Source organism: Lynx canadensis, chromosome B3 (genome assembly GCF_007474595.2).
Source record: "Lynx canadensis isolate LIC74 chromosome B3, mLynCan4.pri.v2, whole genome shotgun sequence".
In the NCBI taxonomy this organism is placed as follows: Eukaryota; Metazoa; Chordata; class Mammalia; order Carnivora; family Felidae; genus Lynx; species Lynx canadensis.
In genome coordinates this window covers 10,026,748-10,041,445 of record NC_044308.2, presented here as the reverse complement: position 1 = coordinate 10,041,445, position 14,698 = coordinate 10,026,748, and the positions used below count along the sequence as shown (strand labels likewise).

Below are 14,698 nucleotides of genomic sequence, written 5' to 3'. Positions count from 1 at the left end.
CACACCTGTGAAGGAAACTTTGCAGACCATCCTTCACAAAGTCAAAAATAAGGAATACAGATTACATAAGTATCCTTTCACCCGGTCTTGACTGGAAACCAAATGGTGAACACAAACTGTCTTTCACAGAAAGGAAGCTTCTGGATCTGCAGATGCTTTATTTCTGCAGGTGTGTGCCAGGAAGGGCCGACAGAAAGCAAAGAGCTTCAATTAGCTGATTAACTTGAAGGCTGGTCCCCAAAAGGAGAGATTTAACTACGCTCTGTCTTATCTTCCCCATGACAGAGTTCTTTCTTTTATCATTTTATTCCATGAGATGAAAAGAAATGATAGCTTTGGTGTTGTCAATGGTGTTCATTAAGATTTTTTTCACTCACCTGTATTGTCACTTTCAGCCTTTACACACCTCAAAGCCATGGAAGATGCTATTTCCTTTTACGTTTCTGTATATGCTGTTACTTCGTGAAATATGCCTATAAGTCTACGGTATATATTAAATGCCTATTATTAGGTAAGCATTCTTTTAGTTACTGGGCATACAGTGAGGTACAAACACCTGAAAATCTTGGCCTTCGTAGAGCTTACATTCCAATTGGGGAAAAGAAATAATAAATGAGTAAAATATACAGTTGGTAGGTGGCTGATAAGAGTCATAGAGAAAAATAATGGGAAGGAAGGGAACCAGGAGAGCCAGGGTGGGAGGTGGAGATTTTAAATAAGATGGTTCAGGAAGCTCTCATTGAGACAGGACATTCAGGCAAAGACCTAAAGGAAATCAACCATGGGGATGTCTAGGGTAAATTGCCAAGCCTGTGTTCAAATCTGCCATTTCTCTGTACACTCGGAGGATCCACAGACAAGTAATAGAATGAGGATAACTCCTCCTCCCTATTTCACCAGTTCCCAGCCCAAAGCCCAGAAAACGTAGCGAGCGATTTCCCACAAATATTAAGTCACCCACACTTGTGTTTCAGAAAATGAGTCAAGACTGCAAACCCAACTCACAGTGTATGTCATGCCGTATGGAAATGATGTGTCGGTCAGTATGCTCTGCTAGACTATGAGTGTATCTGTTCCCCAGACCTGAGCAACTAAGGATCTCCATCATCTGGTTCCCTGTAGACTTAATCTTGCTCAGTTCTTAGCCATTGTGAGCTATGTCCAACAGAACTGCCTTACTCACCATGAGGGTATCTTAAAACCATCTTCTGTGGCTATGACCCCAGAATCCCACTACACAAGCCCAAGTGAGGGTCAGCCTGCATCCTCCCTGATACTTTCACCTGGTCTTTCCAGTCCACATAACTTTCTTGTGCCTGGTCCTGAGATCCTGGCCCCCATGCTAATTTCCAACTAGCATCCAATACCTTAACCAATTGGAAAAGACCCAAACTCCATCCATGCCCAACCAGGTTCTCGCCAGGAAAGAACTGGGTTCTACTTCCTCTGACTTAGGTAACCCACCTAACATAATTGCCACGTTCAGGAGCCCCACACCTGAGATGCCCCGCCCTTCCCCCCACCTTCCAGGTAGACTGCTGGGCTATCACCACTGGCCCAACTTAGAGTGGGGTTTTACACAAGCCCTTGTACTTGGTAATTTAGGACTTCCAGATAAGAGCAGAGAGGGAACGTCTTTTTTCCAAGTTAGGTCTGTTCAGCTTCCAAACTGCGTTGGCCTCAGCACAACTTCTTGTCAAGAATTTCCAATATCTCATTCAGCCAACAAATGCCTTGTGGTTCTCTCATGATAACTGGTCAATAAATGTTTTGGAATAAAGAGCAGATGTTGTAAGGAAGGAAGGGAGGGAGGGAGGGAGGAGGAGAGTCCTGCCCAAATTGCAAAGGAAATGCTATGGGTGCTTTAAGCCTGCAGGTTATACAGCAATAGATCATAAGAGCTTAACATATCACATCATAGTACCACAAGAGTGAGCGCTCACCACCAGCCAGGCTTCATGCAAAGCATTTTACTGGCATAGTTGATCCCCTTTAATGTTCACAACAACCCCACAGATACCATTACTGTTTTATAGGGAAGAAAACTGATTTACAGAGAGCTAAAGTAGTTCCGGAAGGTCAGACAACTAGCAGAAGTACCAAGATTTTGATCTGGGAATCCCAACCTCAGAGTCGATGTTTAACCACTACGCTTTATTGTTCTTTTTTTTTTTTTTTTTTTTTTACGCTTTATTGTTCTTTACAGATAAGCATCGGTCAGACTTACTAGCTCTGTATTAGTTTCTTTTTTTTTTTTTTTTTTTCTCAACGTTTATTTATTTTTGGGACAGAGAGAGACAGAGCATGAACGGGGGAGGGGCAGAGAGAGAGGGAGACACAGAATCGGAAACAGGCTCCAGGCTCCGAGCCATCAGCCCAGAGCCTGACGCGGGGCTCGAACTCACGGACCGCGAGATCATGACCTGGCTGAAGTCGGACGCTTAACCGACTGCGCCACCCAGGCGCCCCGCTCTGTATTAGTTTCTTCCTTCCTTGTTTGCTCCTCCTCAGAACTGCTTGCTAAGTGGGGCAAGGTTCCTTCCTTTCAAGGAAATAAACCATAAATTATACGATTATCTCCTAGTGAGAAAGAATGTTCCATGAAAGGTGTGTGTTGGGTACTATACAAACGCAGAGAATGAGCGCAGCCTGAATACATCTTACTCAACGTGGGAAGGCTTCTAAGAGCCAGACATTGAGCTGATGGTCAGGTTTCCATCTTGGTCATTGGGCGTGTGAATCACAGGCAGTGGCAGGCAGCATGCGCACAAGACTGAGGAGGCGAAGGGGGCACCTGATATGTTCGGGCAACTGTGTCCAAGTAGATCAGTGTGAGTAGAGCACAGTGCACAGCGGGGAACGAGGTGAGGGATTCGGGCCGGGCGGGGGAGAACAGAGGCCACATGATAATGGCTCATGAGTGAGTGTGTGTGTGTGAGAGAGAGAGAGAGAAAGAGGAGAGAGGGAGAGAGAATGCATATCATGTAGGCATGCATGCACATGTGGTTATATGTGTGCATGTAGCTGTTTGCATCGTGTGTGGGGGGCCTGTAAATCGGGAGGAAGGGAGGAGGGAAATCAGAATAATTGTCAGGAGACTTGCTGAGAACCAACCTGTACACTTCATACTCTGGCCCTACCCCAAAGGAAGACAGTAACATCCAATTAATGTTTGCTTCTCTTTGTTCTATAAAGCTATCTTTGGCATGTCTCAGAGGCTACTGTGCACACGGAAAGCATGATGGGATCGCAGTAAAATCAGTTACTGACTCAGGGGCACCTGGTCAGCTCAGTGAGTTAAGCATCTGACCTCAGCTCAGGTCATGATCTCACAGTTCGTGGGTTCAAGCCCCGCGGCGGGCTCTGTGCTGACAGCTCAGAGCCTGGAGCCTGCTTTGGATTCTGTGTCTCCCTCTGTCTCTGCCCCGCCCCTGCTCACACTCTGTCTCTGTCTCTCTCTGTCTTTCCCTCTCTCTCTCTCAAAAATAAACATTAAAAAAATTTTTTTAATTAAAAAAATCAGGTATGATTCAGTAAGTCTGGGGCAGGGCCTGACATTCTGCATTTCTGACAAGACTAGTGTTGCTGATCCGAGGACCACACTTTGAGGAGTGGCAGACCAGAGCTCACCCATCCTCCTGGGAGCACACTGATGGGCAGGGATGAGAATCCTGGCCTTAGAACCACAAAATCTCATTCACTGGTTGTGAGATTTGGGAGAATATTCTCACACCCTCTAAGGGCCCTACCACCACATGTGAAAACTGATCACTGGTTTCCAAACTGCCTTCCTATTCATTTTTTTTTTAAATATAAATCATGAGGGGCGCCTGGGTGGCTCAGTCGGTTAAGCGGCCGACTTCGGCTCAGGTCATGATCTCGCGGTCCGTGAGTTCGAGCCCCGCATCAGGCTCTGGGCTGACAGCTCAGAGCCTGGAGCCTGTTTCAGATTCTGTGTCTCCCTCTCTCTCTCACCCTCCCCCGTTCATGCTCTCTCTCTTTCTCTGTCTCAAGAATAAATAAACGTTAAAAAAATTCAAAAAATAAATAAATAAATAAATAAATAAATAAATAAATAAAAATCATGAACAATGAAAGTGTGTGGATTTCCCAGGAAGAACATATTCAGATTTAAAAAATAAACCCAGATAGGGGCGCCTGGGTGGCTCAATCGGTTAAGTGTCCGACTCTTGATTTCAGCTCAGGCCGTGATCTCACGGTTCGTGAGTTCAAGCCCCACATCGGGCTTTGTGCTGACAGTGAAGAGCCTCCTTGGGATTCTCTCTCCTTGTTTCTCTGCCCCTCACCTGCTCTGCCCCTCCCCTGCTCATTCTCTCTCTCTCTCTCTCTCTCTCTCTCTCTCTCTCTCTCAAAATAAATAAGTAAACATTCAAAAAATTTTTTAAATAAGCCCAGACACAAATGTTTAGGACAACTATTGTGAATGCCACACAAAACATGTCTACAGACCAGACTTTGGCCAGTGGTCAAAAGTAGCTTCTAGACTAGCAGTGCGCAATCTCAGCGATGAACATTGTGCCACTTATTAAGCTATTGTCACTCAGCCCCGAAGCCACCCTTCCAGCTCCTACTTTGTCCACAAACACCTATGCTCTGCCAGACAGTCCCTGCTGGGCCTCTGCCAATAGGGGGCACTAGAGAGAGAGGCTGAAAGGCTGGAGCAAGAAGAAGGGACCCGAGGTTTCTGCTCCTGTAAATTCCACCCCAGCATCCATCAGCAGGAAGCAGCAATGCCTTTCCACAGGAGCCACTGAATGCAATTAGCAGAACCAGCCACATCCTGCCCTTTCCTCCCCTCCCACACCAACACCGGCCAGGCAGGGTCCCGTCTCCAGAGATCTGAGTTATGGCTCCTTGGGTTTCCTCCTTTGAGCTCTGCAGTTACAATAATGCAGATCTCTTTACTTTACTCCCCCAGTCCCACGGTGGTACCTGCTCCCTGCATTCACTATCTCGGTACATTTTATAAACACATTTCACTCACCCAGCTAATAATTGTTTATATTAAATTCTCTCTGTTCCAATAACTGCTACAATGTCTGTCTGCTGACCACGCCCTGACCGATCCAGACACATCGGCAAATTGATGCATCTCAGAGATTGGATACTGACTCCAGCAACTCAGCTTTAGTAGATGAGGACTCCAAGCCCCAGATAAGGTCAGTGACTCTTCTGGAAGTCCCCTGCTGGCCCAGAACCTGCTGGCACCACACCTCTGGTCTCCTGGCTCCGAGCCTGGTGCTTTTGCTACCCACTGTCCGTGGCAAAAGGAGGAACTAGAAAGAATAAGAAATGCTTCTCAAAATGCTGTGGTAGCGGTCAAGATATGCTGCCCCCAAAATATGCCACTTTGGTTGAAGGGTTATTTTGAGCTGAAGACAGCTGAGAAACAGCAGACTCCAAAAGAGAGCTCTGTGCCCTCCCTCACATTTGCCTAAAAAACGGGCTTGGGATTGTAATCACCACAGACTCTTACCAGCTCAGGGACAGCACCAAGAGGGACTTGTTCCTTCTCTACAAATGTATTGTCCTTTGGGAAAATGCTAAGGCGAAGTCCTAACCATCCTTTGGAGTGCTTCTGTGTGTGTGCATGTATTGCACATGCTAATAAGCTGCTTTCCTCTTGTTAATCTGTCTTTTGTCACTTTAATTCACAGGGCTTCCAGCCAGGGAGGGCAGAGGGAAGATTTTCCTCCCCTGCACTTTTTTGGGAGGCTATGACGGGGAAGAAATGGACAGAAGAAGGGCTGATCTACAGAGAAGAGAAATAGAAAATTAACGATGCCTCTGAAATGGCTGTGCTATTAAACCCATTTAAAATCTGTCTTTAGCAGAGGAAATTAAGACAATAAATTTGGAAAATTGAAATGCAATGGAGTTATCAAAAATTACTTTAGCACACAGCAGATAAGGGACTAGCTAGAAGGCTAGAGAATATCGCCCTTCAGTTCCACTCAACAAGCTCAGTGGCATATTAAGAAAATCTGCCGCCCAATACACTGAGGTTTTAAGGAAATTAAAAACCACGATGGCTACTTGCAGAGTCGGGGGAATGGGGGCAAAAGGAGGGGAATGTGGTAGAGCGAGAAGGGCTCTTAATAGTGAGAACACCACACAGGAAATGAATTAGGCCTCCATGGAAGAAGGAGGGGCCCGCTCCGACAGGTGCCATAGAGAAAGAGCCCCGTCTTGAAAGTGAGATGAGCCAGCTCTTAGCCCTGGCTTCACGAATTACCCGCAGCATGACCACGGGCGACCCATTCGGCTTCTCTGATAGTTGCTCCTTCTTTGTAAAAGTCAGATAATGTGCTCATCCTGTGGAGTTGTTAGGATTGCATGGCACAGTGGATGGAGAGTACCTAGCAGGACGCCTGGCACAGAAGTAAATGCACAATTAATACAAGTTGCGATTGTCGTTGGGAGTGGTGCAGCGTGGAACTGGCTGTGACCTAAGAAAGCCATGGGATTAGAAACATGAAAATAAGTTGGCGGTATTTTAAAGTCAAACCCACCATATATTAAAGGCATTTGAGGTAAAAGGACATAGACTGGCAGAAGAAACTTATTTATAGTAGCATGCCCTTTAAATGTACCTCCCTCCTTACCTGCAGAAGGAGCCAGATTCCCAATAAAAAAGCTTTTTTTAACTAAAACATTTTCCGAGTTTCCTCCAATAAGACTTTGTTGGGAATTTTTTTTTTCTTTTTGCTAACTCGTGGGTAAGTGCCCAGATTTATTGCCATCTCCTTAGAGAGGCCTCCTGATGTTCCAAAGTAGGACTCAGCAAACTTTTTCTGTCAAGGGGCAGAGAAAAAAACATTTCTCTTGTAAAAATAGTTTACTTTGCAGATGCCCTATAGCTCTTTAACATCTTCTTCTTCTTCCTATTTACTTTACAGTCCTTTAAAAACGTAAAAACAGGGGCACCTGGCTGGCTCGGTTGGTTGAGCGTTGGGCTCTTGATCTTGGCTAAGGTCATGATTTCTCGGTTCCTGAGTTCGAGCCCTGTGTCGGGCTCTGTGCTGACAGTACAGAGCCTGCTTGGGATTCTCTCTCTCCCTCTGTCTCTGCCACTCCCCTGCTCATGCTCTCTTGCTCTCTCTCTCTCAAAATAAATAAAACATTTTTAAAAATATGTAAAAACAAAAACAGGTTATAGTTCCCTAGCCCCTGTTCCAAATGCAATTCTGTCCTCTCTGCTGGTATTTCTGCAATATATTCTTCCTTCTTCCCTATCACATATGTCTCTTTGCTCTCACACATGTATTTGTTCAACATCTGTCAACCCCTGGAGGAAGGGATTGTGTTGGTTTTGTTTGAGTGAAATTCTCTACGTCTCTAGCACCCAGCTCAGAGTTTGGCACATAGGAAGCACTCCATTAATATTTGTTCCAGAAATAAATAAAATAATTCATAATCACAATAGAAAAATATGAAAAATACAAATACACACACACACACACACACACACACACACACACACACCCAAAACTGTATAAAAGTGGAGGCAAAAACCCTCCACCATGCCGCCCACCCAAAGCTGTTGTTAGCATGTTTCTGTCTTTGTATTTCTATTTGTACACATATAACTACACACTGCATTTATATGGTTGAGATCGTTCTGTAATGCAAGTCTCATAACCTACTTTTCCATTTGATAAATATCCCTACAGAGAACATGTTTGTACATATGTCTCTGTCTGTGTTGCTGGTCATTTGCTTAGAATTGATTCCAAGAAACGAAACTATGAGGTCAAACAGGCTCGATGAGTTTGTAGCCAAATTTCCTTCCAGAGACCTGGTACATATCACACTCTTGCCATCTCTAGAGATGCTTTTCATGTAAACAGAATATACTCTCTGAGCATCCGAGGCAGCAGGGTGAAGTGTACAATGAACCAAGGACTAAGAAGCCATTTTGAACTCTTTTTTTTTTTTTTGCTTGAATACATAGAAATTAAATGCATTAATTATCCTGGGAGGCTTCTGAGCTCCCTTTCTGTACAACAATTTATTTGTTGGACTGTACACGTATACTTTGCAGGGATCAAAAGGAGCACCTCCCAAATGAATGATTTCCTTTCCATTTCTTTATTATTCAACCAAATATACCTCCTTGAAGGGCAATATTGTCTTAGACTAGGGTCTGGGAGGTAAATTTGATAAAGATTTAACATATGCAGGAACCTCCTAGTGAAGTCTCACTTTGGTATTACGTCACAGAAGGACATCAGGGTATCTGTTTGCACACCTCCATGAAATCAGATGTGTTAGGTTAAGTCAGCCAAGCACTGTGTGTATATGACATCTGGATGCTTGGAAACTTCTGGGATGAGTAAATGCTTTCTTTTGGATCCAGGTACTTGGCACCAAAAAGGTTTGGCTTGAACAACTTGTCAAGTGGAAAACAATCTGGCAATTACTGTGTTGGACTTTTCTAGTACTTTATGTGTCCAATAAACTCAAGTGAATGAATCTTTGGAGGTAGGTTCACTTTCCTAATCTATTGAAAGCTGGGACTCTTTCCTAACTGTCACACAAGATACTTAGAAATAAATGGGCAGAGGAAAAAGGAAGGGGCAAAGGAACTGGTACCTGTTTAGCTCCTACTGTGTCTTAAGTACTATACCAGGTGACATATGTAATAATTTCAGTTTGTCATTCCAACCGTGTGAGGGAATTATTAATATCTTTACTTAACAGATGAAGAGGGGCACCTGGGTGGCTCAGCCGGTTAAGCATCCAACTCTTGATTTTGGCTCAGTTCTTGGGTTCAAGCCCCACATCTGGCTCTGTGCTGACAGTGCAGGGCCTGTTTGGGATTCTCTCTCTCCCTCTCTCTCTGCCCACCCCCCCCTTTCTCTCTCTCTCTCTCAAACATAAATAAACATTAAAAAAAATTAACAGATGAGCAGATGAAGTTAAGAGTTTTCCTCTCTGACCACAATTTAAAAATAGCTAATAAAGTTTTCTGATATCTGATGGAAGAAATCTGGGCTTACAGTTGCGTGACCGGCTCATCAATGTATGGAGAAACCCACAAGAAAAGACACACCAGTACCATTCAAGGACACCTGGGTTGGATAAGGCCTTTGTCACTCTGCCTGAGGATTCAACACACCCCCTCAGGTCTGGCCCCTCAGCTCAGGAGAAGCCCCAACCCTATGGAAGAGTAGAATTACCACTTCTGGAAGTTCTAGGTTCTGCGTGTGCCTAACAGGTCCAGAGATGAAAGTCTGCAGACAGACTGGGGGGTCTGAGGGACAGAAGTCCCTTGCTTCAGCAACATAGCATAAGGGTAGCACCTTAAATCAGGGAAGGGTTCTCTCTCCAACCATACTTATGGGAAATAAAGACGCTGCCAGGCAGCCTGGAGACTTCACCCTCCCAGCAGTGTGTGATCAAGCTTAAGCTACACGCGATATTCTGGGTCAAGCCATGAACCTGTGAGCAGACGAGGCCATGTCTTTGGTGAGTAGAAGACAGGCCCACAGCCATGGTGGGAGCAACTGTAACAGAAAGGAATCAGGTCACTGGTGAGGTTTCTGTCCACTAGCCCTGGGGCAGTGGTACTCGTCCCTTCCCTTAATCTTCTCTCACACTGGACACAAGAGGCCTCAAAAAGTATTTCCTGACAGGGGTGCCCAGGTGGCTCAGTTGGGTAGGCATCTGACTCTTGGTTCTGGCTCACGTTATGGTCTCACAGTTCAGGAGTTTGAACCCCAAGTCAGGCTCTGCACTGGCAGCGCAGAGCCTGCTTGGGATTCTCTCTCTCCCTCTCTCTCTCTCTCTCTCTGCCCCTCCTCTGCTTGCTCTCTCTCTCTCTCTCTCAAAAAAAAGAAAAAATTCCTGAGAATACTGTGAGAATCTTGAAATTGCCTTGTTCACATATGACCACACTAGAAATCTCTTAGAAAAGCAAAGCTTCCCTCTGGACACCTCCCACAGCAGGGGAGAGGAGGTGAGGCAGGTGACAGAGGGTGTCACCTGGGCCAAAGCCAGTGAAGGGAGGTATGTACTGTGGGCATCTCAGATGTGATCATTACCCAGTGAGACTGGGTGATCCCTCGGCCATTCCACTAAAGAAAAAGTTGGGACTGCCGTTGTGGTGGTTTCTAGAGGGTGGACCCGTTCAGGGGAACCACAATAAGGCCAGTCATGGACAGTACAGCCAAGAGCCAGAGTCTGAGACGGGAATGGTTGATAAAAGAGCAGGAGAGGAAACCAAAGTCTTCACAAGGAAATTTGCTAAGCCCCATTCTCCGCATGTCAGTGAACCCGGAAGAGCGGCATAAAGATTAATAAATCCTTGCCCTGTGCTTTCAAAAAACTCAGTCTATCAGAAATAAAGAGGTAGAAATAAAGGAGAAGGGGTGGATCAGGGCAAGGGCCAGAGAGGAGACACGGCAAGAACTCTGGCAAGCCGGTAAGTGGAAAGAGGCTGATAGCTGTACTTGGCTGTCTTACAACAAGCAGATGGCCAGTGGGGCGGGAGCGGAGCTGAGCTTCACCCCAAGGGACCAGAAGGTGATGCAGCTGGTTATTGGCAGAAGTCAAACCCATGATCTTCCAGAACTCAGCTGCCTTTTTGGTACAATGTCTCTATACCAAAGTGGGCTACCTTGTCTTCAAAGCACATTATCTTCTTTATTAGGATAGACTTGATTTGCAGCCAGACTGGAAAAGATCTATGTTTATCTTTAGAGACACCTGGATATTGGCTCTGACTTCTGGGCAAGATAAGGGCAATGGTATTTATGAGGTGCTGTTTAAAGTCTGAAACTCCCCTGGCAACCCTGGGGCCAGTTTGTTTACTAATGATTTTCGGTGGTATCACTGGTCGGTCAGGGCTTGATCGTAAGACCAAAGGGACATGAAAGTCCCTGTGGGAACTTCTATCTTGAGCTCTCCCAGAGTGAAGATTTCTTGCACAGACCTTGGTGGTTCAATCTAGAGATAGGTCTATATGGGAATAAGAAGGACCCTGGAGAGACTGTGCCTGGATGTCTCTTGAATCCCCAATGCTTACCTATATGATCTTCCATTGCTCCACCGTGGCCTTTGCCTTTAAATAAAAGCCTTATCTGACCATACTCAGTGGAGTCTTACGAATCCTTCTCAATATCCAAAATGATAAAATCTTTTCACCTCCTGGCCTCAGGGTTGCACCTACAAGGGCCAAGCAGGGAAAGGAGTGAAGCTACCCAGACATACCTTGTAAGGAATGGCAGAGACTCGGAAATACATGCCCACCTAAAGGGAGCAGCCATACCCAACTTCAGCCAATTGCTGTGTTGTAGAATATAGATGCTATTTCTACGATTTCAAAAAGCATCAGAAATCTGGATTTCTAAATAAAATTCTTTGCTTTTTAAAACACGTTACTGGCAAAGCAATTATTTTCATCCACTGTTTGAGAACTCCATGTGACAGAGAGCAGTGCAGGTTTTAGGAATGCGAGTATTCACATCTTTATTAAAATGTTTCCCATGGTTCAGATCTCTTAATTTTTCTATTCCTTTGACAATTTGTCCTATTGTTGCTATTTGCCTTTTTATCACGCATCCATTACCCCCTGGGTAGTGATGATCTGTGTTCTTTCTCACCCCAGAATCTTCACACTGTTTCCTTTTTGTCCTACTTAGTATATTCTTTATTCATATCTTTGCATGGGTGGCTCCGTCTTATACTCCAGCCCTAGGCTCTGAGAGCCCTTCCCTGACCACCCAGTCACAGTGACTCTCCTTCCAAAGGTGGAATCATTTAGGCCAGTTAGAAGACCATTACATATATTCCAAGTGAGTGATGCCAATGGGGTGGGCCAGGGTGGTGGGGAGCAGTGGAAATGGTAGGGAGTGGCTGGATTCTGGATATGTTTTCAAGGTAGGGTCAAGTGAATAGATGGCATTTAAAGCAGAGACAAAGAGATCCCCAAAGGAAGGGCAATAGAGAAGAGATTCCAGGACTGAGCACTGAAATGTTCCAATGGTTAAGGGTCAAAAACATGATAAGAAGCCAGCAATGGAGACTGGGAAGGACCAGCAGGGGACAGGCAGCAGGAAAGTTAGAAGACTGTGGTAGCTACAGGTCCAATAAAGAAAGTGTATCAAGAAGGAGGAAGGGGTAGACTGTTACAGGTTCTGCTGACAGGTCAAGAAAGCTGAGGACCGAGATTGGGCCACTGGATTGGCCAAGTGGGCCACTAGTGATCTAGACAAGCACAGTTTTATGAAATGGCAGGGACTGAATCTCACTCCCAGATGTTCCAGTGAGAATGAGAAATGAGGAATTGGATTCAGCGAATTTTACCAAAAAGGGAATAGAAAAGATACACGTAGGGTCAAGATGAGAGAAATTATATGATGTTTGTGCGCTGATGGGAGGGTTCCATACAGGTAGAAAAAGAGATCAGGAGGAGAAGGTGATAATTATGAAAGAAGTGTCCTGGGGAGGTGAGGAGGGATGGGCATCTGGTGTGAGAAGGGACAGGTCACACTAAGGCTCCTCCACGGCAACTGGAATAAGGTAAAAACAGAGGCAATTAGCAGGGTAGGCGTGGTGGTCAGAGCCGTGGGACTTCTTTTCTGGTTTCTGTTTCCACGGCGAAAGAGGAATGAGTTCTTTGCACTGAGGGCGAGGATGGGGAGGAGATTCTGGGAATTGGAAGCAATGGATAAGGAACAGAATAGTCATCAAGGGGCAGGGGAAAGTAAGCAGTTCACGGAAATAGAAGATGACAGCTGGCAGCACAAAGGGCCCCTCGAGGTTGCTGATCATGAATTTAAAGTGAGGCCAGTGGACAGCACTGTGTGCATCTCATCAGCCATGTTCAGTTCCAGGGTCTGGGGACTGGCTGATGATGAGTTTGAGGTGACCAGATTTGGGTAACACAGCAAAGTAAAAGATGTACATGGAAGTTGATGGTGTACACAGGGAATGGGGATGATTCTGGTCCACAGAGTTTAAGCTCAGTCAAAAATGTGGTGAGGACAAGAGGGTGGTGACAGACAGACCAATGGCTGAAGGTGTCCCTGAGGCTGAACAGCTGGGGGGAGTGGGGAGGAAGAACTAGGCAGATTGAGCTGAAGACAGAAGAAGGGGTGCTTGACATTAGGGGTTGTGAAGGGGTTGGAGTTGCCAGTCATGATAAGACCTGGGTAAGACCGGGAGGGTAAGTACTTGAGGTGGGGGGTGTCGCTGGAGAGGGTCTCGACAAATGACAAACCGGGATATTGGAAAGCACTTACTGAAATTACCAAGAATTATAACGGAAATAGTTTGGGAGTGTGACAGTGGACCTCGGACTAAGATCCTCCAGGAATGAGGGGATGAAATAGAGATCACTAGATGACTATGAGAATAAGCAGGAGGCAGTGCACCCCAATGACAGATTAAACATGGGATGTATAGGGAGGAGGAAGGGAGAATGGTCTGGAAATTTCAGGGAGAAGTATGGAAGAGCAATGGTATGAGGGGTGTGGAGTGTGAGAGAGAAAACAGCTGCCATCTAAGACTTCAGGAGGATGCATTTCAGCTACAGCAAGAAGGTGGATGACATTGAGAGAAGAGGGGAGGAAAGGGATGGGCAATGTTGTATGGGGCTGCAAATCCAGGTGATAAGAAAGGCTTGGGAGATATGGACCGCCTCATAGTGACCAACACATAGAGTGATAAAAGGGCATAACAGAATTAGTTCTGATGGTTTTGAGACCAATTTTGTTGGCAAGGCTGGTAGTGTCGGGAGAGAAAGAAGTATCAGAGGGTGTACCAAGAGCACAGGGAGCTCTGGAGCCCCCTTTGTTCCTGCCAGTGGAGGAGTGGAGATCAGCAGAACCACCTTATTTATTGTCTCCTTCCCCTAAAATGTTAGCTCCATGAGAAAAAGACCTGTATGTCATTCAGCAATGAGTCGGCCAACAAATAATTGATTCCTTAGAGTTATTAAATAAAATAAAGAATATACAAAGCAAGTTCATATTTATTGGGTCCTTGTGGGGCACTGTGGTAAGTCTTTACTTATTGCATTATCTTATTTAATCCTCACAGTGGTTCTGTAAGGTAAGTACTAATAATATTGCAATCTTATAGATAAAGAAGCCAAGGTTCAGGGAGGTTAAGTGACTTGTCTGCAGTGATAGAGGCAGTTAATGGTGTAGCCAAGATGTATAACCGCACCATCTGCCTTTAAAGCACTTACGCACACTGTAGAGTCTGTTGGCCACATTCCCCACAAAACTTTTTCCTTCTCCTTCCCTATTAAGGAAACCTTGGTTTTTGTTTCGGTATTAAAATAGTCTCAGAGCAATTGTCCCTCTACATACATACTCAACCCTAGAGGGTGGATCATAGCTAACTTAAGATGGTCATCTCCATCCAATTCCTCTTGCCAGGGATTTATTCAAGGAGTTATCAGAGGTTTCTGGGCAATATTTTTGCGCCTAATAAAAGCAGAAGAAGCACTTCCTTGCCACCATCCTTCTTACTTTCTGCTGGGAAAGCCATTACGGGAGGATATAGAGCTTAGAGCTACAGTGATCACCTTGTGACCATGAGGAAAAGGAAAGGAGAATGACAGAGATGCCCGACCTTACGCCCTGACATCAGTGAAGCACTAACCCACCCCGGGACCACCTAGTCAGGGAATTCTTGATAAGTAAACAATAAACATCTCTATGAT

General features: G+C 45.3%; 1 protein-coding gene across 1 annotated transcript in view; it reads right to left on the bottom strand.

Annotated features, from left to right (window-relative positions):
• The window catches only part of SV2B (synaptic vesicle glycoprotein 2B), a 189,302-nt gene that overhangs the window by 50,960 nt on the left and 123,644 nt on the right, over positions 1-14,698 (bottom strand). The gene's annotated exons all lie outside the window — the stretch shown is intronic.